The following is a 26,155-nucleotide window of genomic DNA, read 5'->3' as shown; positions in this document are numbered from 1 at the left end:
CAGCGGAGGGAGTGGAAGGCGGGGTGGGGACACGGGACGACCGAGATCAACAGGCTCCCCCCGGGGGCAGAGGCAGCGGGGCCGCCGGGCTCAGCCCAGGCACCCGCTCCCGCCTTCCCCCGGCGGGAGCTCGCCTCGCTCCGTCAGCTCCGTGCGTTTCGGTGCCGGTTTTGCACTGTATTAAATATTTAGAAGTTTGCAGCGGTGAATAAAGCGATCGTTAATCGACATGGATGGCAACGTTGCAAAGGGGGTGGCACCGCCTGTGGAAACGGCGCGGCTCAGCGGGGAGCGGGCGGGGCCCTTCGGGGAGCATTTTTAAGGGGTTTCACCCCAAATTAACGGTTAGTCGCCCTGAAGGCTCCGGCAGTGCCCAAACCCAGACGGTGCTCTTCAAATTTCCCACGGTGTCTTTAACGGGAAAAGCGGATTTTTCCGCCCTGCCTGGCTGAAAAGGATAACCCCGCGTCTGTGCGGAGAGGCGGCAACCCTCCTCAAGTTTAGCACCTGAAATAACCCCCCCGTGAGCACCTCCCGCCGTGCTGCCCGGCACCTCGCAGGGCTTACAACCCCCAGACCCCCCGGTTTGCCCCAGCTCGGCGGGGTGTGCAGGCAGCGGGGTGCTGTCTGGGGTGGGGGGCCGGGAGCGTGTCCTCAGCCCCCCCGAAGTGCAGCGGGAGGGACCCCCGTTCTGGGGAAAGCTGGGGAAGGGATGAACTTCGCTCGGTGACCTGGAAGAGGGAGCAGCCCCCGGGATGGGGGCGTCCTGCCCCGGGGCGGGGGGCACGGGCCTGGGGGGAGCAGGCTGGCTAGCCGAGGAGCCCTGGCTCCCCACGCCGGGCTCAGCCGCTCCTCTCTGGGCTTGAGTCAGCGCTTTTGTGAACCCGCGTGGATCGGGCAGAGCTCCGCGGAGCGGGCCGCGGTCCTGCCGCGGGTGCGGGGGCAGCGGGAGGGGGGCAGGAAGGACGGACTGAGCGGGGGGAGGAGGCGAGGGTTACCTGGGGGTAGCCGGGGGGTGAGGGCTCACCCGTGCCCTCTCCGCGGCAGCCGCTGCTCGGTGGCGGCCGGGGAGGGGCCGGCTTGGGGCGAGGGGCGATGGGCAGCGGTGTGGTGTGGGATGGGGAGGGCGGGGAGCAGTACGGACAGCCCTGGGGGCGACCCGACGCCCCGGTGACGGGCGCCGGAGGCCACCTTAACACCCCCACCCCCCGCCTTTCCCCAGGGCGCGTCGGTGCCGTTCCCAGCCCCCGCCCACCCCCACGCTGGGGGACGCTCCCACGGTCCGTCGCTGCCCACGCGTGTCCCAGGCCGGCCGCCCCTCCGGGCTGGGGCAGCGCCGCTCTGTGACAGCAGAAAGTGGCTGGAAAGGGGCGAGGCGTCACACGCTCTGCCTCCGGGAGGCAGGGAAATGCTGAGGGACCGATGGGAAGGCATGAATGAATGAATCTCCATAAAGAGCCCCGAGCAGCAGGGAGAGGGAGAGAGGAGGTGGAAAGAGGAGAGGAGGAAGAGCCGGAGCAGGGCAGGCAGCAGCAGACGTGACGCCGGCAGGTAAGGGGTGCCGCTGGCCGCACGGCCCCGCGGTGCCCGGGCTGGCAGGTTGGGGGCACAGCCCGAGGCGGGGGGACAGGAGCCACCGGGACCCCGCGTGGGTTGGGGTTCTTTTTTTTTAGGGGGGATGTTTCCCTCCTGCCTCCTTGCAAAACGTGGGATTCCCCAAACTTCCCAGGACCCCCATCCCCGGGTACTGTCGCCCCGCGTCCCGCTGGCTCCGCGGGGGCTCCGGGGCACCGGGCTGAGCCCCTTCCCCGGGGCAGCCCTCTCCGGGCAGGGAGGAAGCCGGCTCGGCCCGGTGGGGCTGTGCTCGGCGCTGCAGGAGCGGGGCGGCAGCTCCTCCCCGGGGACCGGCACCGGCGGCTGGACCAGCCCCGCACGGGGAAGCCCCGCACCGGGCCCAGCCCAGCCGGTGGCGATGCAACTATCCGGCCTGGCGTATGGATTTAATCCCCCCCGGGGGCATTCCGTTTTTGCTCCGGCCCCCTTTGCCTTGGGAGAGGTTGCAGTGGGGAGCTCCTCTCCCCCCGATCTCGGTCCCCCCTTCGCTGCTACGTCCCTGCTGTGGTTACATAAGACAGAGGAGCCTGTAGCCAACGCTAACGCGGGCTAAAGCATCGGGATCTCACCCAGGGATGCCCCGAGCTGAGCCCAACCCTGTCCGCCTGCTCCCCGTCCTCCGCCGCACCTGCCCTGCTGCCCGGGGTGAGCCACCCGGCTGCCTTCCCCTGCCTGCTGCAGGGATTGCGCTTGCGGGTCACGCAGGCGGGCGGCTGGCGGGGAGAGGTACCCACATCCATACACACGCACACCCCCTTCCCTGCCCTGCAGCCTGCGCTTAGGCTCTCGCGCAGAGCTGCCCCCCACTAACGCTGCCTAAGCACACGTAGCCCTCGCTGCACACACACGCACGCACACGCACACCGTTTGATGTAGCAGCCTTGCTCTCGCAGATGGGTCCGCTCCAAGGCAATGCACGCTGGAAGTGCTTGCACACAAGCGCACCGCGGTAGGTAGCACACGGGTCATGCTCTTGCACACATGTGGGCCAGTGCATGCTGTGGGCTAGTGCCTGCCGTGGGTGCTCGCCAATGCCGGCACAGGGGTGGTGTGTGTTCTCTGTGACTACACTCACAGGCAGGGAACTTGTGCTGGATGCGCCGGCTCCCAGCCCGGGCAAGCACTGGGAAAGCTGCAGGCCTGGCAGGGCAGCCCCGGCTGGCTGCGGTGGGCAGCTCTGCGGCTGCCCGTCGCTTTCCCCTCCCTGACCGAGGTGCTCCAAGCAGGGATCAATAATGCCTTTCTGATTGGCTTCAATTCCCCATTCAGAGTAGTCACTGCATTCGGACTTGATTTTTCTCCCCTTTGACTTCCGGCCAGATTAGATTGTGAATTTGGCTGATTTCAAGCAACTGGGGGAGGGAAGAGTCATACAGCGAGCAAGTGAGAACTGAAATATCCTACAGGATCCCCTGGAGGGGAGAGAAATCAGGTCTAGATAAGAGCTTGTTCTCCCTGTCTGGCTAATGCTTTCCTGTTTGATGATCAGAAAACACAAGATCCAACCTCTCACCAGGACGGCTTAACTACGAAAGGTCAGGCTTTTGGCTTGTTCAAGGTGCAAGGTTTATTATTATAAGCTATGGATTATTTATTTCAGTTCTCTCATCATATGCTAAATATAGGATTGCACAACACATGCAAACAGAAGGACGTGGCCGGTGCTTCAGAGGTTTCAGAGTTGAGTTCTGGATGTAGCACTGAGGTTAGAGGAGCTGTGACAGGGGTAGGACACACAGTCTGTGCCTGGAGAGCCCAGTGCTCTCCCATCTGCGTGTAAAGTCTCAACCCCATCCTTGGGCAATTTTTTCTAATGCTGATTTTCCCCGCATGTGCTGGGGACGAGCAAGGGAGTTACATCAGTGCTGCCCCATGTCCCGGAGGCACACAGAAAGCAGCGGCCAGGAGTATCCCCCAGCCACGCTGGTCTGGGTGGAGTATCTTTGCCGGCTGCTCCAGGGCTGTGATTTCAGGCCAAGGATAGCCACAGCAGTGCCTGAAGCATCCCAGCTGCTAGTGCTTGGCTGTGAATTGGTGTTAACCCCAGGTGTAGCAAAAGCCTGGGATTACATAGTTTCTGAGCAAAGGGCACTGGGAAGCCTGGTGGAGCAGAAGGACTTAAGAAGGAGCTGCTGCAGGGCAGCGAGGAGCATCAGGAGGTGAGGATGTGGGGCTTGGTGCAGGTAGGCTGTGCCTTTCTGAGCTGTCTGTGATGGGGAGGCAGCTGGTGGAGCCCTCAGTAAGGTTTTGAGGTGAAGAGTGGCAGAGGGGGGAAGATGCTGCAGGGATTGGAGGGGGGTATGAGCTGGGAGCGCAGCCTTGAGTAGTGTTTGGTGTGACCTGGGATGGTTGCTGGATTTTTTTGGTGTTATGAACCAACGGCTGGGGGAGAGTCTGAGTGAGCCCGACGGCACGACAGCACCGGGGCCGAGTGTCTGGGTGTGGTGGTCAGCAGCAAATTGGGCCCAGAGGAAGCTGGTGGGGAGGGGCCTGCGTGGGTCTCAGTGGGGGGTAGCTACGGAGCTGTGTGCAGCCCCACGCTGCAGGTGAGGAGGGAGGCAGAGCTGTGAAAGAGGTAAGGGTGGAGATGTTGGGGTGAAGTGGCTGGAGTGGAGACCATGAGCCTTGGTCCCATGTCTGCCACACCCCCAGGAGAGTGGTGGCAGCCAGAGTGGCAAGGGCTTGCTGCAGAGAAAGAGCATGAAATGATATGTGAGGTGTAGTTTGGCTGCTGGAGTGGTGAATATGTGTATAGCCCCTAGCACAAGGGTCATTTGGGTCCCTGAGACATCCCTGTAACAGAAGCAAACAATAATAAGTATCTAAGAGAGGAGCTGTGAGAGTTAGCTCCAGGTGAGGGGGACCTGGAGTGTCTGTGCACCATGAGGATGTGGGGCAGGAGAGACTGGCACTGAGGGTGCAGGGTGCATGGTGCATGTCAGCCTGTGTAAGGGAGCTGGAGGGACACAGGAGGTGGCTGGGGAGGTGGAGATGGGAGTTGGTGTGGTTGTGACAGCAGCCTAAAAGAAAACTGCATGTACTTAAAAAAACCTCAACAAACAAACAAAAAAACCCCTATCAATCAAGGGAGGCTTACAATCTGTCATCTGGGTCCAGCCTCTGTACCACCTGGCATGGTCCCCCGTGGTTCAAGGTATAATTCAAGACAACCCAGTGGCTGGAGAACCACTGATCATTAGGAAAGTCCTCTGCAAATGAAATCATGGCCAGCTACCGTAGGGAGCAGAGCACCCCGCATCCCTGCCCCGGGAGCTGGAGCACGTTCTCCCCTCTGGGGACCAGTGGGGGAGAAGCAGGTGTCCCAGGATGGGGTCCAGATCTGTGACCCCTGTTCCTGCTGGCCGGGGTCCTGCCCAATTTCGGGACCAAACTGTCGGCAAGGTGTTTTGCTCAAACACGCACGTCGTAAGCGTTCAGGGCTTTTGGTGGGAAAAGCCAAATGAACACAGCCCCACTGTCTTCCCCGTGGCCCCCCCCCCCCCCCCCTTTTTGAGCTTAAGGTAACCAGAGGGGAAAACTCCAAGGTTTGGTTTTTTCTCCCCCATTTCAGGATTTCTTTAGGAGCTGGATAAGGGCGATCTCTGTAGCTCACTTGTGTTTTTAAATCCGCAGGAATAAGTGTATGGAAATGTATGTGTTTTACTGTATCAGCTACTATCAGCTTTTAGCTTTATTACAGTGAGTGCAGAGTTTTTTGTGGGCCAAACTCATTCATTGGATTTAATGGAGTTAAACTGCAGGCAGATTTGGCAACTTGTTTGTGTATATCTTTGTAAAATGGACAGGCAGAGATAATAAAATTTTATACTTCATATGGCATCTCTTAGGGAAAAGTCTTCCAATATGTTTTATAAACAGCATGCATATTTTGCTACGGTATACGCTCATACCTAAGTACAAGACACTTTAGCGCTGCTTCTTTTTTCCCTTTCCTAGAGCTAAATATGTGTGTGTGAACTTGGATTTGCCCATGTTATTTTCTCATGCTGTTTTCCTTACAAGTGTCTTCAGTGGTCTTAAGCAATTTCACTGGATTTCTTTCATTCCTTTTGGCATATTTGTATCTCTTGCCAGAAACGCAGGTGTAGTAAGAACTGTAAGCCTCGCCACGAACAGCTCGGGAGGAGGGAAAAATAATGTGTGTAAAGCCTCTTGCTAAATACCCAAAGCACTAGTAAACTGTCCCAGCTGAAAATGCAGTATCTTGGGACCTTTGGCAGGTACAAATACCTGCTGTGAAACCATTGGGGACTGACTTTATCCCCCCTCTTTTCCTGAAATTTCCAGGGTGTGATTATATCAGTTTCTCAACCTATTCTGGGCCAGGCTTAGATCCTGCTTGTGCAGAGCCTTTCCCAGTGTAACAGGGAATAAACCGACACTTCAGGCTGTAGAAAAAAATGTATTTCTAGAAGATGGATTTGTCTTTTAACAAGGCATTTGATGTTTTTCAGGGCTCTAAACAAATTAGACCTAGACTTGTGGCTACTGGGCATAAGGAGGGGAAGTAGCTGAGAAGCTGAGCTAATGTCTTACACAGCTTTGACTTATCGAATGGTCATTGCTGCCCCATATGGAGCACTTGGGTGTGTGGAATTGAAGAGAGAGGATATAGATATACAGGATAAATGCAAAACAGTGGTAAGTGATGAGGGTATAAATAAATCTGGAGATTCTGGTGGCATTAAAATAAATTGCGGGTAGTGAGGAGTGAGATATATGCGATGTCGAAGGAACCCTATAATGTATTTATATCTCCACTCAGGATTTGCTGGGGTTTCTAAATAATGCATTAATTCAATTACACATTCTTAATTAGTGTTTGCTCAAATTGGAGCAATGTCATTAATTTACTTTTACTGCCTCTTTTTTTATTTTGTTGGTGTGGTCTGTTTCATTTTTTGACCTGTCTCCTTTCAGCTTTGTGGGACTTGTAACACCTAGCTGTGACACTCATACCATGAACTGCAGCTTCTTTGGTAATACCAATTTTGCACATTATGAATATTTTTATGCTCACAGGCTGCACAGCATTGATCTGACCCTGTAACTGGAGGAAAAGGGAGAAAAAGAGCCCAGATGTGAAGTGGCTCCTTTCAGACGCCGAGCAGCATCCTCTCTCAGTACAGCGTGGCGATTGGTAGCATGCTGGAGCAGGATTAGGCCCTTTGGGCTCCCCCAGGCAGGGAGACTTGTGCATGCACTTAATTGCTTTTTTCCTACCTGGAAACTCGTGGTAGTTGCAGGGACGGGTGCTGCCGCTCCTCTGTGGTCTCTGGGATGGATGTGAGCACACAGGGCTGCTTCTCTCAGCTGCTGGCACCCAAAGCTACTCAAGCATGGGGAGGCACAGGGCGCTGCTGTGTGCCATCCAGCGGGGCTCGTGTCTGCCTGCTGCTGCACAGGATGAGTTGGGGGATAATGCCTTCAACGCTGTGCCCTTTCTCACTTTGTCCTGAGGGAAGACATGCTTTTGAGATCCGTTCTCGGGTGTTTGCCCTTCATCCCCTCCTGGAAGGGAAAGCTGGGTCGGGGCACATGTGCAGGGCAGAGGCTGGTGGCCAGGGGTCTGGTCTTCTGCACAAGACAAGTTTGTGTTAACACTTATTTGTAATAAATGTATTAGCTGGTTTATTTAAGATATGATAAATAACAGATCAGGGAGTCTAATGTGAGCCAAGACTGCTTCCTCCAAGCTGTGCCTCCCAGGAGCAGCTGAACACTTGTCTCGAGTTTGCAGTGAGCAGGTTGGGCTTTCCTACCCCTGCCCTGTTTTTTCCTTTTAATTCTTGTTTCTGGCTTTGCTTCTCTTCCCCACCCGTTGCCCACGCTCTCCTCTTGCTTGGAGGCAAGCGATGCAGCCTCAAAAGCCCCATTCATCAGTGCCTGCTAGTGAGGCACTAGCAGCCGCCACTGCTCCGTTGATTGACTGTGGCAGCGAGTGAATTTAAAATCATTATGCTCCTGAGATAGCTTTTAAATATGATAAGATGAAAATCAAACCTGTAAGAAACCTTGTGAAAGGGATGTCTCCAGCCAGGGAATCCCGCACGGCCCTGGGTACTGTTGGAGGAGACCCCACTGCCTCAGACCTCGTGGGTGTCCCTGTGTGAGCCTGGACCACTCTGTGCCGGTGAGATGGGAGCGGGTAGGCAGCTGCCGGCAGAGAATTAAGTAGAAATATTTCACTGTAGAAAAAACTATTGTGTAAAGCCATCCATCTGCTGTCTATCTAATGCTTTGCATGAATTAATGAGCTGATTGATTAGGAAAACCTTGCAACAGCTGGGTGAGGTAGGTGATTCTTGTGCTCATGTTACAGGTGGAGGGGAGCTTGGGGTCACAGAGGTTAAAGACTAAGGTGCCAAATTTGGGGTGTGGGTTTTTTTTTCTGTTAATGCTATGGTTAAGACATTTGTCTATGTCTTGTTTTACTGATTGATCTAATTTTGGATGCTTTTTGGCTTCAAGAGCAGCTGTGAGAGCTCGGTATGGCTGCAACTCAGCCCTGGAGAGTCTCAGCTTGGGATCTGATCTTCCAACATGTTTGTGGCGAAACAGCACAGTCTGCTACAGCTCTTGGCTGTGATGTTTGTAACCGACAGTCTCTTCTCTTTCCACTGGATAAGACAAACTCTTGCCATTTCTTACAACACTGTCTGCTTAACACATCTTCCTCTCGCCTTTACCAGGCAAGGCTTTCTGCAAGCAACCTCATATTCCTCAAAGTAACTGTCCTGGCCACCTGCAGCTTGCAGAGAGTCTGGTTGCCGACGGCTGGATGCACGAAGCATCTCTCTCCTCTACGCTACAATGAGTGCAGCTTTTCAAGAGCAGTGTGGTGAACAAATGTCACTCCACAGTCCCAAAATCTATCAAAGGAAATGACAGCGGCTGTAAGCATTAATCATCCAGTATCATCAAAATAAAGTTGTTGCAATAGAGCATTGTCAAAGGATAGATGTCTCAACTTCAGTTCAGTGCTGGTCCTGTTAATGCTGCTGGTTCACCAAGGTATTCTAGCAGGAGGTAGTAATTGCACAGCCCAAGTGCTCATCTTGTGACATTATTAATTAACTCTTCTCTCTCCAGGCTAGGCATTTGGTTAGTCTGATCACAAGAAAAAAGCCTGTGACAGTTGAGGAGTTGGAGTAGTTTCTTTTCATTACTTTGGGAAGTTTTTGCCTGGACCTGCTTGAGTAAAAGCAGGGGTGTGCGTGTAGCAGCACTGAAGGGGCATTTCCCACCCACCCTTCTGAGAACTTACCACAAAAAGAATAAAATTGTTAAGGCAATGCAAAAAAGGCAATGATTAAAAAAAAATAGTATTGAACTTATGATTTGGGGTATAAAAATACCTACTGCTTTACTCCTGTTCCAGGATGTGGCTTGGAAACGAAGCCTGCAACCCTTGTGCTGGTTTTGCCCCCACTCAGCGCAGCAGGTACAAACACTGCAGGCAGATGTAGTGAGGGTGATGGACAGGGCACCCATCAGGGCTGGCAGGATGAGGGATGTGACCGCTAGTGTCACTGAGCCGATTAACTCCCGAGGATGGAGGGAGGCACTGCAGTAATGTCACTTCCAGCCACCTTCTCATGGAAAGGTGGCACTGAGCAGTGAATTGCAAGGTCTGGTGTGTGGCCCAAGGGGATGGAGAGCTGCTGGAAGTGTCTTTCTGTTTAAAATCTAGGAGTTCAAACCCACCCTTGTGTTTTATGGCACCATTGAACTTTATGCTGTCTGGGTTTGAGCCTCTGTCCCTGGAGGCTGCAGGGACCTGCTCCGTGCTAGGAAAAGGCTCTTTGCAAACTGTGCTGCAGAGCAGGACACAGGTGGGCATGGGACTGAGCTGTGCGTCTGCCTGGCTCTGCTGTGCAGGCAGGTAGGACTGAAACTGTGAGGTACAAACGGGCTGGGTGGGGATGGACACTCAGCTGAGCCCATCCTGTGTTGCTCACTCAGCCTGGCTCCTATTTACCTTGTCTAGGGAACTGTGCGGGCACAAGAATAATGCAACTGCTTCTGGAGAACATCTACTACAGAGGAGTAAAAGGAAAACTTCAATAAATCAACATGTCTCAACAGCTGTCCCAATTCACAAAGGAGCAGAAATCAGGCTGTGGAGTTTGTGTAACTGCTTCATCTTTTAAAGAGAGAAGGAGAAATAAAGCTGTGGGATGCAATTCTAAAAGATCCCCAAGAGATGCTCACAAAGTGAACACCTGCATCCCATCAAAGTATGTCACGTTGTTTACTGCGTGGGTCAGTTTGCTAATCTTGAGCTTGACTAATGGTTTTGCAGAAATGTCCTCTTCTGTATTAAAATCCTCTCCACTTGTGAAATCAGTTGTAGGTTCTCTAAATAGCGTATTGGCTACAAGAAAAAGCCCTAAACTTCCTGCATGACTTTCCCCCTCTCTCTTAATGAAGGATTACTAGTTCCTGTTCTGATATCCTTTTTTCCCCTCCTTTCCAGTCCCTATCTTACTAAAAAACCAGCCATAAAGCAGTATCGTGTTGTATAGCCCTTAAGACACTGCCCCCATTTTTTTGCACTGGCACTTGTGATGGTGAATGGAGTAATATGCTTTTCATTTTAATTAGGCTGGGTTGGGAAATAAGTGTTTTACTTATTGATCTTGCTTTTCCCCCCATTTATTTTGAAATGCTGTTGTCTTTATATTCAGCCAGCAAAATCTGAAGTATTGTTGCAAATCCTGATATTTAAATCCTTTTTTCTGTGTCTTAGACTATAAGAAGCTCCTTGGAGCAAGGGCTTGTGGGGTTCCTTGGAGGTGCTGAGTTATAGATGATCTGCTCTTCTGCAAACAGCATGTCAAGAGCTGGCCATGGGGACCACATGGGAAATAGCCTTCAAAGTTCATCAGATTTTCTGTGGTCACCTGAGAGCCCATTATAGTGGTAAAGGGAATCATGCCTGGAGAGCTGACAGCTGCGGGTAAACCTGGAGGTGAAGTGACATGCCCAGGGTTACCCGAGGCCTTGGTGCTGGAGCCTGTGCTGGGACTAAGTCCTTTGACACCTGCTTCTGCTCTAACCATGAGTCTTATTTCCTTTCTTTGTCCTTAGCTTTGCAGCGCAAGGAAATTTTTGCTTAATTTTAAATGTTCTCCTAAATCTTGGTGAAGGCAGATTGACGTAAGCATGTGCTGGATCAGGGCCTGTTCTCTTATGCATATGGATGCGTACACAGCTGTAAGCGTTTTCCATCTTTAGGATTTCGCAGTCCAAGGAGACATCTTCCCTCCCTGCCCACGGATGTGTCCTCTTTCCCCTTGCACCAAGGGCAGCAGCTTTGGGTCCCCTGGCCTCCAGGGTGAGAACATGGGGGTGAACTTGGGTAGAATTGCTGCTTGCTTTGATCATTATTTTTCCATTGCGTTTGCTAATGAAGCCAGCGCATGTGTGCAGCCTCCTGGGACACTCGCAGCTGGGCATGGCAGTGGGATGAAAGCCCAAGTGTTGTGTTAGGGTCTCCACTGGACCATGCGAGCTGGGAAATTCCTCCCTGCCTGGTGCTCTTTAAGGTTTTGGGTTGTGTCTGAGTACGTCAGCAGAGAATTAAGTGTTGGTTTTGTCTTGTCTTCCTGAGATTGCCATGGGTCTTGCTTTTACTGGTGTCACCAGTAACTAAAATGCATCTGCTGCCTTGTGGGTGAGAGCAGCAGCTCCCGAAAAGGGTGATGCAAACAGGTTGGGTCAGGTGCCAAAGCAAGCGGCGCTCATCCCAGCTGGGCAAATACAGATCGGAAAGTCCAGGCTTTGCATCCCTTTTGATACGTGACATCTCTTCAGCTGCGCCATAGCCCAGATGCTCGCTCAAGAGAGAGCAAAAGGTGCTTCCTCATCACTGTGCAGCATCTGAGCTTTCTTAGAGGTCTCCATCCATTTACCAGCAAGGATTTTGCTCCTGAAGGTCTAAGATCATGCTGGATGACAGCCTGATGAAACTCGGGTGGAAGATTATAAAAAAAGAAAAAGCAGTGGGGAGATCAAGTCAGCCCAAGTCAGTTTATAGCAATTCCATCGTATTTAAGTTAAAAGAGATAGTAATGTATAAACCATTTAAGCATCTCATCTGTGGAAGAGCCCTGAATGAGCTTGTACTCTGTGCGCATGTGTAATGCTTAAGTGGTGGGGGCGAGTGAGCAGGGATAGCAGTGGGATGTCAGCCCCACTCAGGGCCATGCTTATATGGGGGCAAGCAGCTGTGCCCTCTCCAGCTCTGGGCTGGCTGGCTGGTTTTGGGTAGAGTGTTTTACTTAAATGGGATTGATTTTACCCTGTAGTCAGTGAAAATTATGGGTGTATTAACAGATTGGGTCTGGAGGCAAGGGCCTCATCCTGCTCCTCTGCTTTCTGCCTGCTGGGTGCCTGGTGACTCCAGAGGATGCTCAAAATAGCCCCAAATCAGAGCTGTGCCTGCTCAACCTTGTGGAGAGTCACGAGGTCAGTGGTGTAACTGGGAGGAGAATTTGTCCTTTTACCTTTAAAAATAGCCGTATTTTCTATAATGGCATTTTCCTTGGGGCAGCCCAGGATCTCGCAGGAGTGTGCAGCCCAGTCGAGGTGCTGCTGAGCAGGAAGGGCTGCCAGGACACTCTAGTTAACCCCATTCCTAAAACACATTTATCTCTAAAAATGAACCAAAACATGCAAAATTCTGTGGGTTTCTTCTTCTTCCCAGAATAACTTTCTTGGCTTCTTGTAGCCAGGCTGAAGCACATGTTTCTTCTGTGGAAAATGCTCTCTGATATCACTAAATATGATGCTGTAATCTCCAGCAGCTAAAGTGTTTAGTTAGGGTCCAAGGGTGTGGTAGGTTTTTTTAAAATCCTGACTCTGTCCTTACCAAAGTGTGGGTTTTCTAGCGATGAGCAATTTGGGGCTTATCGCTGGGAAGTGCTGTGAATGCCAGACCCATGCTTACATGGGGAGAGAAATGCATGAATTTTTCCACATCAGTAGGAGATGACGATTTTGCTAAAGGTGTCTCCAGCTGCAAGTACTGAGATACGGCTCTGCTGGAGAGCTCCAAAGAAGCAGAAACCTGTGTAGAAAATTTAAATGTGGATTTCATGCCTGGGAAAACCATCTATAAGGAAAGATGCATGTGCTGGCTGGCTCTCGGCCATGCAACAGGTAACTCGGGCTCCCTGATAGCGAGGTTGCTGAAGCACAGAGGTGGCTGTCTTGACTTCTCTGATCTGACTTCGGAGAAGTTCGTTAGGGAGCCCAGAGCTGGGTGCCAGCTGGGCTGGCTCAAGGGCTGTGGCATGGCCACGTACACGTGGGGATGGGTCAGCGCTGCTGCTACGAGTGTCTCTCCGTGCACTGGCTGCATGGGGTCCTGCTGGGTCAGCTGCTTCTGCCTTGATTTTTATATGTAAAAGCTCCATTAAATATTGTCACAACCTGGGATGCTAGGGTAACACAGGCTGCAGACGGACCTGAGACAGACTGACTGCAGCCAGGGCAGGGGCGGTCAGGACAAAGTTACCTTCCCACTTACAGCCTCTGGCAGTACATGCTGAAGGAAAAGGAAAAGCAATAAGTAAATCGAGCCTCTGTTTGTTGTCCTTAAGGTCTGCCCATTAGCTAATGAGGCAGACTGCTGAACCTCTTATTAAATAATGCTACCTAGCACTTTTGTAGAGTTATAGGTAGTAACTTGGTTAAACCCAAACTCTGTATTGACAAGGGACTGAAAACAGCACCTTCTTCTGCTGGTGATTTGATTTTGGCGTGGAGGCTGTGCTGGTTGTTCTGGTAATGAGGGCAGGTCTGTGCCTCGGTGAGCTCTGCAGAGCAAAGCCACTCCAGCAGGGAGCATTATCTCTGCTGGAGTCAGCCCTCCAGGGCCTGGGCCCCGCAAGCATGGGGCTGAGCACTGCCTGTGCTCACTTGACTGTGGGCAGTTGTCATGGCCGTGGCAAACGTCTGCTACAACCCCTCAACCCAGCAGTGCCCTGTCTGGGGAGTCCCCAGCAGCCCTCTGTGCTCCCAACTTTGCCTGCTGCTGTGTGCTCCTTATGCAGCATCACATCAGCTAACTCACCGCTCTGCCCTATTCCTTGCCTGCCCCCCCCCACACCCCATGGAGTTGCCATGTGGTTTTGGTGCCTGGCACATAGCTAATGTCTATTTGTAAGGCAATACTTCAGCATTACTTAGTGAAAACACAGGCAGCATTGTACAGCTGGTAGCAACATTGATCGAAGTGATATTTAATCCAAGGAAAATACATGATACATAGTCTAGGATTCCTCGCTTATCCATTGTATAATGCAGTTCATGGGGATTAAATATCCCTCCTGTAAAGTTGTTTGAGATCAGTGTTGTTATTTGTTTTGCAAATGATCCTGACAGGGATGCTGAGTGCTATTGATTATCAATGGTTCTTTAAAAATTACTATTATACTGCAAATTATGAACCTTGGGGGTATCCAGTTATATGATAATGGAAAGGCATTGGTGTGTAATGACACATGCATCATAATAAATTTACTCTTCCTATGTAATGGAGATTGAAAGGAATGTGATTTATGACTGATAACATTAGCTGCCTGCCATGGTATGTCGAAGGTAATATGATGGAATTGCCCGGTTGTTCATTGTGGCAAGAAGTACTAATGATTAGGAAAGCAATTTAGGAAAAACTGAAGGGAAAAAAGCCCTTATTCTGAGCAAAATCTCCTCTATCTTCCTGTTAAAATATGTAAACCACTCTTCTAATTCATTAATAGCTAAAATCTCTCCATCGCTCTCCCATGCTCTGCTCCAGAAGTAGCTACAAAGCACTACATGGATGAAAACCAATGCTGCCAGTCCTAGAAGAGCTCCTGGGTTTGCTAGGAAAGCCTTCGCAGAGCTCCTGGCCATGGTTGTGATGAAAGTACAAATGAGTGCCATGAATCAGCTGGTAATTTCAATGTGTTGGTGCCCTTGAAGCCAATGGAGGACACTCGTGTTGAGTTGTGTGCTCTCACTCCTGGTGATGAATGTGTGATAACTGCTTGTCTTCCAGGCTCTCCTGGTGTTTCCCAGCTCCATAGCTGAGGGCAGAACACTTGATGTGTTTGAGAGGAGCCAAAGGGCTGATGTGGGTTATAGTGGCTCAAGTGATGTCACAGGATCTGTTCCTACCTTGGGGACAGTGCTGGGTGCTGTGACCTTGCCCTGGCTACATGCTCTGGGCAGTTGAGAGGTGCTTTCGATTGCCTTTCCATCATGGGACGGCTTGGAGGGCTGGTAGGGAGGATTTGATGCCAGGTCTGTGGTGGGTAATGTCTTCAGGAAGGTGTGTGGTGTGAAGGTTAGATCAGATACTTTTTACTGTGGCCGTTCTGTGCTCTTGGCATACTGCTGCAAATACCGAATGACGGCAATGCAAATAAGCCTTTTCCTCATTGTGCTGCTGATCTACAGTGGAGCCCACGGACAGCAAATGCCTGGGTCTGCGCTTCTATATTATCATGCTCAGCAGTCACTGAGCATAGAGAAATACATGTCCCGAAGCCAGTGCCAGCAGAAGCATGTGTATATCAAAAGGAAAGGAAAAACAGTTTCCCTTCTTCCTCCGGCACCTTCTCAGCATCTTTTGTCATGAAATCATCTATTGCACTGAGAGTCACCAGGCTGCCACTGTGGAGAGATACCTATGCTCTCCCTGAAGTGCCCATGGGCAGGAGACCTCCTCCAGAGATATACTGATTTATTTTCACCCTCTGTTCATTTGTTTTACTGTGCTGCAGTAGGGACACTTGCAGAGTAATTTCTTTAAAGAGCCTCAACGCTTCATAACATCATGGCACTTTGCATGAGGGAAGAAGGTGGCATGTGCTTGTTTAGGTATTAGTCTGTGAGATGTATGACATCTAAAGATTCAGCTCCAGCCTCTGTGAATCCCACTAGCTCACTTGGAAATGAGATGGAGGAAAGTTGAAATAGCAAAAGGGAACTTGGAGCCCACACGCAGTAGTCGTTGGTGGAGGTTGGGTGCATCCCTGACCACAAGCAGGACCATGCTGTTACCCACCTCCTCCAGAGGAATTATTCCCCCTCCCTGAAGTAGAAATAGTGCCCTGGGATGAGGCCGCCAGGCTATGTCCTGCCAGCCTGGCTCCTCGGAGGAGGCTGGGGATGGCTGAACACCCTCCTAGAGCGATGAGGAGCAAGAGCTCCTTGAGGCAGCACTGTGCAATAAAAACACCAGTGCAGAGTAAATAAACCCCCATCCCTTCCCCCTTGTGAGAATGTTATCAGTGGAAATGCTGTGCCTTGACTTGAAATAAAGTAATTCTTTATTGTGCTCTTTTCTCAGCCCAAGTCCTCTGCAGGTCACCGTGTGCTCTACCCTGTCTTGTGACCTGTTCATAACTGCACTGTGGTTCAGGAGCAGTTGACAGCTACAGAGATGCTATTTGTCATTAAGGAGTCACAGAATGGTTTGGGTTGGAAGGGACCTTAAAGGTCATCTAGTTCTCACACCCCTGCCATGGGCGGGGCACCTTCTACCAGACCAGGTTGCTCAAAGCCCCATCCAACCTGGCCTTGAGCTCTTCCAGGGATGGGGCATCCACAACTTCTCTGAGCAACCTGTTCCAGTGCCTCATCACCCTCAGAGTGAAGAATTTCTTTTTTGCATCTAATCTAAATCTCTTTTTTCAGTTTAAAGCCATTACCCTATGTCCTTTCACTGCATGCCCTTGTAAAAAGTCTCTCTCTAGCTTTCTTTGTAGGCCTCCTTCAGGTACAGGGAAGGGCTGTGTGCAGAGAGGGCTTTGGTTTTGCAATAAAAATTAAATCCTAGAGTTTTGCCAATTCTTCAGATATGGGATTCTCTGCTCGTAGTGACAGAGAGCTTTTCAGAGGAATTGCAATTTCAGGATTGTGGAGGACGGTGAATCCAGGAGGGGACATCACAAGATGGGACTCAAATTCTGGCACAAGGGACCTCTGGGAGTCTGCAGTCCATTTTTTTGAAGCAGGACTTTTGCCAGTGGTGTATCATCAGGCTGGTGTTGACCTTGTCTAGGCAAGTCTTAAAACACCTCCCAGGATGGATGTAAATGATGGGTTGGCTGCTTGGGTCCCTAGGTCCCTGGGGGAGCAGAAGTATTTGGGGGTACAGGTCATGGGTTTTATCCTGTGACTACGTGGACTCAACACAAAATCCTCTGGCATTTCAGAAAGGTAGGGAGGACTGAGGCTGGAGAAGCTTTAGGAGATGGAGGAAAAGGCTGTCTCTGGCTGTTTATTCATCATCTTTATCATCCCCAGCTGAAGCTGGGTCAGTGTACAGAACTGGACAGGAGATGCCCATATCAGGAGCAGGCTTGACCTCTGCAGAGATGTGCACAGATGTGAATATGCTGGGGAGCGAAGTCACTATTACCTTTGTACGTGACCTAACCTGATGTCTGTGATCCAAACCCTCCCAGTAGAGAGCTCTCTTCCAAGAACTCTGAATAGCAAATGCTTCACAGCAACCCAGGGGAGGCTGGAGTGGGAGGGAAAGAGCCCTTGTCTGTCTTGGCTGTGCTGGGTTGGGTGGACCTAAAAGTAGCAGGTATGAATGCTATTGGCACTGTCATTACCTTAATGCTTTGTGTCACAGCTGTAGTGGGATATTGTCACATGTATGCATTCTAGGAGGTCTTTTGATCCAGCATTGCACTGCATTCTATGATAAAAAGCAGCGTAAAATGGTTATGATTGGAGCTGTGTCCTTCAGCACAGTAACTGGCTGCATAACTAAGTCACCAAGTCAGTTTGCACAGCAGCAAAGCAATGCAGAATTCAGGAGGATCTCTGAGTGACACAGAGGATGTAGGGCTGCACAGCTGTGCATTGTGCAAAGCAAGTTGGTTGGGGTGAAGGTGGGGAGTCTTCTTTGTCCTCCTGACCGCCCTAGGCAGAACCTGACTATCCTTAGAGGAACCATTGCTGGGGTTGTGTTGCATGAAGGCGAGCTAGGGGCCAGGGCAGGATTTGCTTTTCTTTGGAAAATGTGGATACACAAGCATTTCTAGGGTACCTGCCATGACCCCTCCCCACACTGGACCTTTTCCAGTCCTTAGACAGGTGCTTGCAAGTGTGTTAAGCAACGCCTTCCTACCCCAAAAACAACTCCCTCCCCTCTTGCCGGGAGAGAGTGAGATGTGCAAAGGGGGCCTCAGGGGCAATATGGCTGTGGTTTACAGGAGATTGTAAGATGTTTGGTCCTAGCTTAGGGAGCCTTTCTCCCTCTCTTGTGTGCTAGTGTTGACTTTTGATTTTTTTTTTTTTTTTCCCCTGCTGTCGTAATGAAAGTCCAAGCGCTACACAACTGCAGAGATCCTGATGTTGGAAAGCAGCAGCTGGAAAAAGGGATCTATCCAAATGGTTTCTTTATGTCATGCTCTAATTTTGCCACTGTTGGTTTATTTTTGTTTTTGGCTTCTTTTTTTTCCACTGTATTCTTAAAACTTCCCTTTCAGGGCTTAACAGCTTAACCATTTCAAAATCATGCCAAGCGGAAATGTAGCATACGATTTTCTTGCTAAACATTGTGCTGATCACTCAAATGTATTCTGGATTTGTAGGAAAGCTGCAAAAAACTAGGCTGAAAAAGGGTGAGAATTAGCACTCGGATGAGGAGCCAGGTCTTTGCATGCTTAGGAAAGATCTGGGTAAGTAAACAAAGTGCTCCTTGCCACCTTCTTGCTCTGCAGCATCTCATACTTCCATGGCTCACAGTGGTACTGGTGGGCAGGAGGGTGGGTAGATGTGTGCTGAAGCACAGATCTTAGTCCTGAGTCTGGTACAGTCTTTAAACATGGGTCTTGGTCCCAGATATCTGAATTATGCTCCAGGCTCTGCTGCTGGAATCATCTCTGGGTTTCAGCAGCTCCCTCAATCTCTTGGGCCTCCCTCTTTTTTCCACAGGAAAGGGATTATAGTACCAAAAATAGCCTGTTTCCAAGAAGGGGATCTTTGTGACTCTCCTCTGTAAAACACCTCTTTCTCCCTCTTGCTCCAAGTGAAATACAAAGGAGATACGATTCACCATCAATGCCAATGTGCCAGAGGCAGCAGGAAAATGTTACTGCTGGCATGCAAAGGATGCTTTGCACTTGCACACACACCCTTCTGACACCCTGAATTTCTGCTGTGGTTGGTGGCTCCCCGCTCTGCTTGTCCTGCTGAAATGCTCGAGGATTCAGGGTAGAAATGGCCCTGCTCCTGGTCTCCCCCTGTGCTGATGGAGCACCTCCGATGGGAGCAGATGCCGCTTTTGGGAGGTGAGATGAGTGTTTTCTGGTCACAGGGACAGCCCTGTCCCATGAGGACTTATTTGTGAAGGGTGTGTTGTGACTTTTGTTTGGCTTATGCTCCTGTGAGACCGTAAAGAGCTGCATTTTCCCAGGGAGGAAGAGGACAAGGAACACTTCTGGAAATGCAGACTTTCCCTTAGAGCTAAAGTGGGTTGTCTCCATCTAATGACTGCTGTGACACAGGCCACTGCGTGAACCTGGGCTCTCAGGGTGGTAATATGGGTGCAGACTAGGACACAAGAAGACAACTTGGTGTTGCAGACCTGGGAGGTTGATGTGAGCCCTTGTTTCCAAACAGAGTAACTTTTCTGCCATTCCTGGCTTTTTATGGTTGTTCACATTAGAAGATCTTTGAGGTTCCTTACTGGTTTCAGAAAACACCCATGGCCCTGAGCTGCAAAGCTGGGCTCTGGATCACAGCAGCCTCCGTTAAAGATGTTCTGAGCTGCAATTTGCTCTTTCATTATAGCTTTCAGGCTTGCAGCATGAAGTGAGGGATACCTGATGATTATTAGTAGCTTTAAAATTAATAATGCTCTTTATTAAATTTAATCTTTCATTAATAATACATATAATACATGCTGTCTTGTATCTAGACCAGTTCTACAACTTGGGCAGCTGGGAGCTCCATGTTGACGTGAGCAAGGGTTTCCCCAAATCAGGCCTGTTTGGCAAAGGATGTGGGGAAGGACTCAGTTTGATTTCCACAACTCTCACTTGCGTAAATCCTGGTGCAGGGGACAGGCTGGATCCTGTGCCTGCCAGTGCTGAGTGCCTTTGAAGCAACTCCAAGTCCCTGCATGCCTCACCGAGACCAAGAGCCAAACGTGGCCCTATGATTTTATTTATAATATTCCTAGGGGGAAGGGGAGGGCATGTGAAGGTCTCTGTGCTGCAGGCAGAGGTGAAGAGCGTGGCGTAGACAGAAACCACAGAGCAATGGTGCAAATCATGGACATGCAGTGAGGAGGGTGAGTGGGCACATTTGCTGCTTACAAAACCTCCGGCTGTGCTGGGTGCAGGAGAAGGGAGGAGAGGGATTCCTCAAAGCCTTTCTCTGCCTCTCCCAAGTAAATCCCTGCTGGCTGATGGGGTTGGCGCATGCAGAACAGCTTGGCTTGATGCTTCAGCAGATGGTCTCCTGACCAGCAATAGTCTGCTCAGAGCTGGGAGGCGGGAAGCATTAAGTAAGCTGGGGGGCAAAATGTCTTGCCATGATCTTCAAGGAACAGTAATGAAGAATACTTTCTGGTGGTGTTCATATCATAGGAAACTTCCCCCCCTTCCCTTTTCAATTAATAATCATTGGGGGAAGAGACTTTCCTAGCTTGTAGGGGAACAAAACTGAATAAACCAGTTGCAGTCATGTTGTTGGAGTGTGTCCGGCTCCACTTGAGTTGTTTTTCCACTATTTGGGTAAATAAGTTAAGACAATAAGAAGGGTTGCAGAGATAGTTGGCAGTGAGATGAATCCCCTGGGAGACTGGGCAATGTTGTTTATTGTTGGGGAGCTGCCTGTGCATGAGGGGTCAGTCTTGTAGTTATGTAGAGAGAAGGGAAACAAACGGTCTCTGTTTTAGCACTGGATTCATTGCAAGGAGATATGCCAAGGATCGTTAGTGCCACAGCCATCATTATCTTTTGCTCGGATTAGTTTTTTCCATTTTTCTTTTTTTTTAAGGCAAAAATAATGGCTGGTTCCCGTTAGATCAGATATGGGCAAAGTAATAGCGGTATCACAAAGATTGAGGTCTGCAAGATTAAATTTGAAAGGGAGGAGAAATGATAGCTTTGGCCCTGCTTGCTGTAACACCAGCCGTAGGGATAAATGACTCTGTATGCAGATAAGCAGGGCAAAAAAAAGGGATGCTCAGGAAGAGGTGTTAAGAAAAATAGGAACTAATCAGCAGATTCAACCAATGTAATAATGCAGTAAACATGGAAAATTGCATTATATTAGCTCCTCTGATTCTCACTGTATATATTATTAGCCACAAAATCATTGATAGGCAGTTTGCTGTGAAAATGCAGCGCTGCGGATATCAGAGCTCCCCCCTCCCGGGGGAAGGCATTGGCGATGCTAAAGGGGAAAGTTGTCTTTCGAACTGCGTAAGGAAGAAGTGGCTGAAGTCAAGCTGGAGAAATTCTCGCAGCTCTGAGTTAAAAATCTGCTCTTGAGAAAAGGACAGCTGGTCTGTTGGTCTCCAGTGCCCAGGCAGTGGTAGTGGTACGTGCTGAGGCAAGGCTTTGTTGCAGTCTTGGGACGTTCCCCTGGTGTGGGAGAAATTGGTCTGCTGAAGATTTTTTTAAATACAGATATATATGTTTTTTTTAACTAGAGAACTCAATTTCCATTTTGTTCAGTTTCTCATGAAGAATGACAAGTAGCCACTGCAGCCTTTTCCCTCGAGTTTAAGTAAAACCAGCATGTAACATTATTTGCAAATTAGCTTCATCCCTCTGGCTCCCCGTTAAAGTGGGAACTACTCAGTCCGGGGTCCCTCTCAAAATATCCATTTAAGCCATGTAATGATTCTGACTCTCTCATGCATAGTAAATGAAAGAAGATCTGCGATTTATTTTTAAAGCTTTAAACTCCAACCATGGTCAATCTTAGAGAGAGGAAAAAAAAAAAGATAAAAAAAAAAGAGAAAGTCATGATAATGCAAATCTGGAAGAAAAGCAGCCCTACACTTCACAGTAAAATCTGTTTTCTTTGCACTTTTTTATTAACAGCTCCCGCTATGATCAGTGCATAAATCTACCTGCAACACAGGATGTTGGAAAATTACCGAGAGACAGCAACGTCCTCCCAGCTGCTTGGTGAGAAAGGAAGGATGCACCTTCAGGTATGGGCTAGTTTATGGTTTTGTCCTCTGTTCCCCATTTGCGTTGCACTAAACCTGCTTGTTGCATTGATTAGAGGGGGGTAATAAGGTGTTTGCAAGAGGGAAACTTCAGAAGTAATTCTCTAAACTTGTCTCAAGCCACAGATCAGTCATCTGCCTGGGACCTGCACTGCAGGCTCTACCCGCTCTGCCTGAATGGGCAGAGGTGGTTAACTGTGGCGTTTTGTGCTGCATTTGCTGGTGGTCTTAATCAGCCCCTGTGGAAGGGTATTGTCCAACTCCTCTCAATGATAACAGGGTTAGAGCAGCACTGGGTGCTCCTGCAGCCAGGAGTGAGGCAGCTCTGCTCTCCTTGCAGTGGCATTGGAAAACAGAGCACGTGCTCTGCAATTACCCCCTCCCCAGGTCAAGCTGAACATTGCATATGAAATCAGCACTTCCCTGGTGTCAGCGGCTTCTTAGAGATAGCATGAAGGGCTGAGCAGGATGGAGCCATATTTACTGCTGCTGCTGAGCAGCCTTTTTGGCATAGGAGCAGAGCTAGACACTCCTTCAGGGCTTTCTTAATCCAACCTCAATCCATGCACTTCAAACGGGAGCCTTGTTTTAGGGTTGTGCTGAGCACTCAAGACTCCCAACAAGCTGCTTTCATGCCTGTAAGGGCCAGCAACAAGCCAAAAGCCAGTTTTACTTTGCTTTGAAGAGGATGGGGATTGCTCCTCATGAGCACAGAAGGATGGAGGGGAGCAGTGGTTCCCAGGACAGGGAAAGAGAAGGCTGAATGTGGATTTTCTGAAAGCTGTCTGACACACTGGGCTCAACTCTAACAAGGCACTGTCCCCAAAACACTGGCCCAGCATAGCAACTGGATTATAGCCATCACATCCAGCTCCCTAGGGAACAAAAATGGGGTTTCCAGCCACAGATGCCAGTTTAAAAAAAAGCCGGTCTTCTCCTGCATGTAAGGTGATGTTGTGCTTTCCTAAAGACATGGTCCTGGAGCACACAAGGACCTATGAACTGGTCAGCACTGCCATGTTGCTGGTTGGAGTTTCTCTTTTATCTGGGTGGTTGATTGCTTGTTTTGTCTCCTGAAGTTTGAGGCAATGTTTATAAATGCATGTCCAACAGGACTTGCTGCTTTCAGTAAAGCCCTTTCTTTTCATGGTGTTCATCGCTCCAGTTTGCATTTCCCCATCATTGAGCTTGTGTTTGCTCCCTGCAGCAACCATCTGGGACTTGCAGTGGACAGATTGCTCTCACTGGGGCGGGCTTTCACCCAGGGCCTCTTAGGAGATGGCTATGTGTGAATATTGGGATGCCCAGAGTGTAATGTGGGCTGCAGAGGAAGCCTGTGGTGGGACCTGGTGTCCTGATATCTCTGTTGGGGCGTGGCCATGCTGGTGGGTAAATGGGGTGGAGCAAGATGTGCTGGGGATTGGGAAGCACTTGCAGGTTTCATTGTTTGAGTAGGTCTTTGTTTAATGGATGCGTTGGCCAGCACCAAGCTTCCTTGTCTGTGGAAATGGCTGGGTATCTTAGAGAAGCAGTTTAGACTGAGTTGCGACTGCTGAGGGCTCTTGGAGTGGTGTTGGGTCCTGTCTGGATCTGGGTTAATTATACAGGTACTTTTATACATACTTCCCAAAGAAAAAGATGAGGAAGCAAAATGGGGGATATGCATTAGAAGGGGGGTGGGTAAAAAAGCTGCTTTCCAGGTGCAGGGTAACTTGTGCTGAGCTTTCAGCTGGTTTTCCAGCTTTCTGCTACTTCTGCCTTGGCCATGGTGCTTCATCAGCATATTTCACCATGGCAAGCTCTCCCCAGAGTTCCTCTGCAGCCAGGGCTAGTTTATGTTTTCCCCTTTAGACTCCCCTGCACTGAAACGCACCATGCTCAAGGGTCAAAGCCTGACACCACATGCCAAGAGATGCTGCAGAGGTGGGGTGTGCTCCCTGAAACCTGCCATTCCCACCCCGTGTTTCTTGGGAGAGCTCTGACATCCCACCAGGGCCATCGTGGAGTTACTTTTTCACCCCCTCCCATCCTATATGTGACCCCTCCTGCTGCGGCACATCCGTGCGTGTCTCCCTTGCCCTGGGGAACCCTGTGTCAGCACGTGGACTCATCGGGGAATGCTGCATATTCAATAGCTTGCTCCTCCAGAGCAAGATGAGGGCTTGAGCATAACGCCTTTTAATGTTCCTCCTTCTAATTATCCTCTTAATTACTCGATGAAATGCCCAATAAAACAAATCACTATAATTTCTGTTTTATTCTCTGCCTTTCGCGGTTTACTTAAGAGCACAGGATCCATTAAGGAGGCACTTTCCAATGAGGGAATACTTCCCAATAGATCATACTTAGAAAATGGTTTTATGTTCCTATCCTGTGTTTCAATCTCATTTTCCATGCCAGTTTGCTAATTACCCGAGACACTGGTGGTTGGGAAGCACTGCCTCCCTTGCTGCCCATCCCTGCCATGGTGAAGTCACAGCGCTGAGTTTCTGGCATCGCCATGGCAACGGCCTGTGATGTCACTAGCGGGGATTACAACTTTGTGAAGCATCCAGACACAGGCAGCAGGGCTGGAACTCTTGGGCTCTCACATGTCTTTAAATACAGAGAAATTAAAATGCAGGGAAGCCTTTAAGAATACTTTAGATTTCCCTTTTTTTTCCCCCAGAGGAGGGAAGGGTGGGGACTCTGGGGCTGCCACCAGCTGTCCCATCCCTTGGCCTGCAGCAACCCAGCTCCCTCTGCACACTTGGGGTTTGCCTGGGAGGAGCTGAGCCCTGTAGTGTCCCTGGTGTGGGATCCCATGGCCAAGGGCTTATGCGTTGGGCATCTCCCCATGTCCCTGGGGGCTGCAGGTGTCCCCCGCCCCATGCAGCTCCCTCTGGCTCTGCACTTCCCAGTGATAAAGTGAACCTAAAGTAAAGCTGGAAGCCATAGTCCCCTGCAGCCCCGCCCCGCACCATGCTCTGCCCCCAGGCCACACTGCTGTCTTCTTTGGCTTTCTTTAGTGTTTTTTGTCTAATATTCATAGTTCATGCACAGACAGCAAGGGAGGAAGGTTCATGCGCGTACCTCTCTAGCAACAGGAAAAATCATGTAACAACACCACTTTGTTTTTCACTTGGGGAGGAAATCCAGCTCACACGGCTGGTAGCCCAAACTGCACAAGGCGTTTAAACCGACAGCCCCCAAATTTACATGGGGAAGCCATCTGACTGGTATTTATGTACCTTATTTAGCCATGAGAAGCAAATCAAGCAGGTGGAAGAATCAATCTCTTTATTTTAGTTTTCCTAAGGTAGGAATAAAAATTATATTTCAAAGGCCGATGTGTCTCAGCTGAGCAGTGGTGGGGAAAAGCAGGCACCGCAGAACATACTGTCCTGTCTCCTGGTTTCTCAGATCATAACTTCTAAGCTGGATTCAATAGAAATAAATGTTCAGTAGTTCCAGTGGTGGCCTTTGGAAACAGAGCTAATGGAACAAGACAAAAAAATAGTTACAACATTTTGACAAGTGCTTAAATATTTAATGCTATGCACGGCACAGCCCAGTTGTGGGGGGTTGGTAGTGCACACGCAGGAAGCTGTGCCTGTCGGTAGGGAGACATGGAGTCCTCCTACGGAGAGGGGGAAATTAAGCAAATGCTATTTGAGCTGTGCATCAGTAAACAAGCCGAGGGCAGCTATGGCTTCAGCAGCCCTGCACCGTGCGGCAGGCAAAGGCCACAGTGGTGTTTCCCCCACTGGAGACCTGTGGAGGAAGAGGAGGAGAGTGGCTAGTTCTTGGAGAGAGCTGGTGGAGGAGAATGCGTAGCATTGCCAGGAGCTGAGACTGGGGAGATGAAGAGGCTGCGGTGATTAAATAGGATCTGCTGAAATCCTTCCAAAGCAGGCTTAAGAATTAAGAGCCATCAATGTCACATTGAGGGTCACTCGCTGCAGGACACCTCCGGCCGACACACGGCCTCCCCCCGTGCCTCTATTTAGCCCCATCCAAGTGTGAGGAAATGTATCCTTCATTTTGGAGCCCACCCGGCCATTCCCCTTGGCTGCAGAAAGGCAAATCTCAGTGAGGAGAGCCTCTAAAAAGCAAACTTGTCAGGAGGGGGAAGGATCGGACTGTGCACACTGAGATTTGCTTTGACTCTGGGTGTCATTAGGAAGTTAACAATGGGGGAAAGTGGTGGAGAAAGAAGGCAGCGAATGTACTGGCTGGGTTTACTTCTCTTTTGTGCAGAGGGGGCTGACAGCTGGTCCTGCATCAGCAGCAGCGATGGAGACTAACCTGAAGAGGTGTCAGCCAGCCTGC

General features: G+C 50.1%; 1 protein-coding gene across 4 annotated transcripts in view; it reads left to right on the top strand.

The window, feature by feature from the left end:
• ELFN1 (extracellular leucine rich repeat and fibronectin type III domain containing 1) overlaps positions 1 to 26,155 on the top strand; it is a 111,273-nt gene that overhangs the window by 2,114 nt on the left and 83,004 nt on the right. For 2 of the 4 annotated variants that reach the window (XM_075104886.1, XM_075104888.1), the window contains exon 2: positions 21,714 to 21,826. The gene's annotated coding sequence lies outside the window, so the exon portion shown is untranslated. Of the gene's footprint in view, positions 1 to 1,352; positions 1,552 to 9,652; positions 9,876 to 21,713; positions 21,827 to 26,155 lie in introns of those variants that run through there. The other 2 variants (XM_075104887.1, XM_075104889.1) reach the window with 2 other exon arrangements.

This window comes from Phalacrocorax aristotelis, chromosome 10 (assembly GCF_949628215.1).
Source record: "Phalacrocorax aristotelis chromosome 10, bGulAri2.1, whole genome shotgun sequence".
Classification (NCBI taxonomy): Eukaryota; Metazoa; Chordata; class Aves; order Suliformes; family Phalacrocoracidae; genus Phalacrocorax; species Phalacrocorax aristotelis.
The sequence above is the reverse complement of the archived record's forward strand: the minus strand, read 5'-3'. Positions and strand labels throughout refer to the sequence as shown.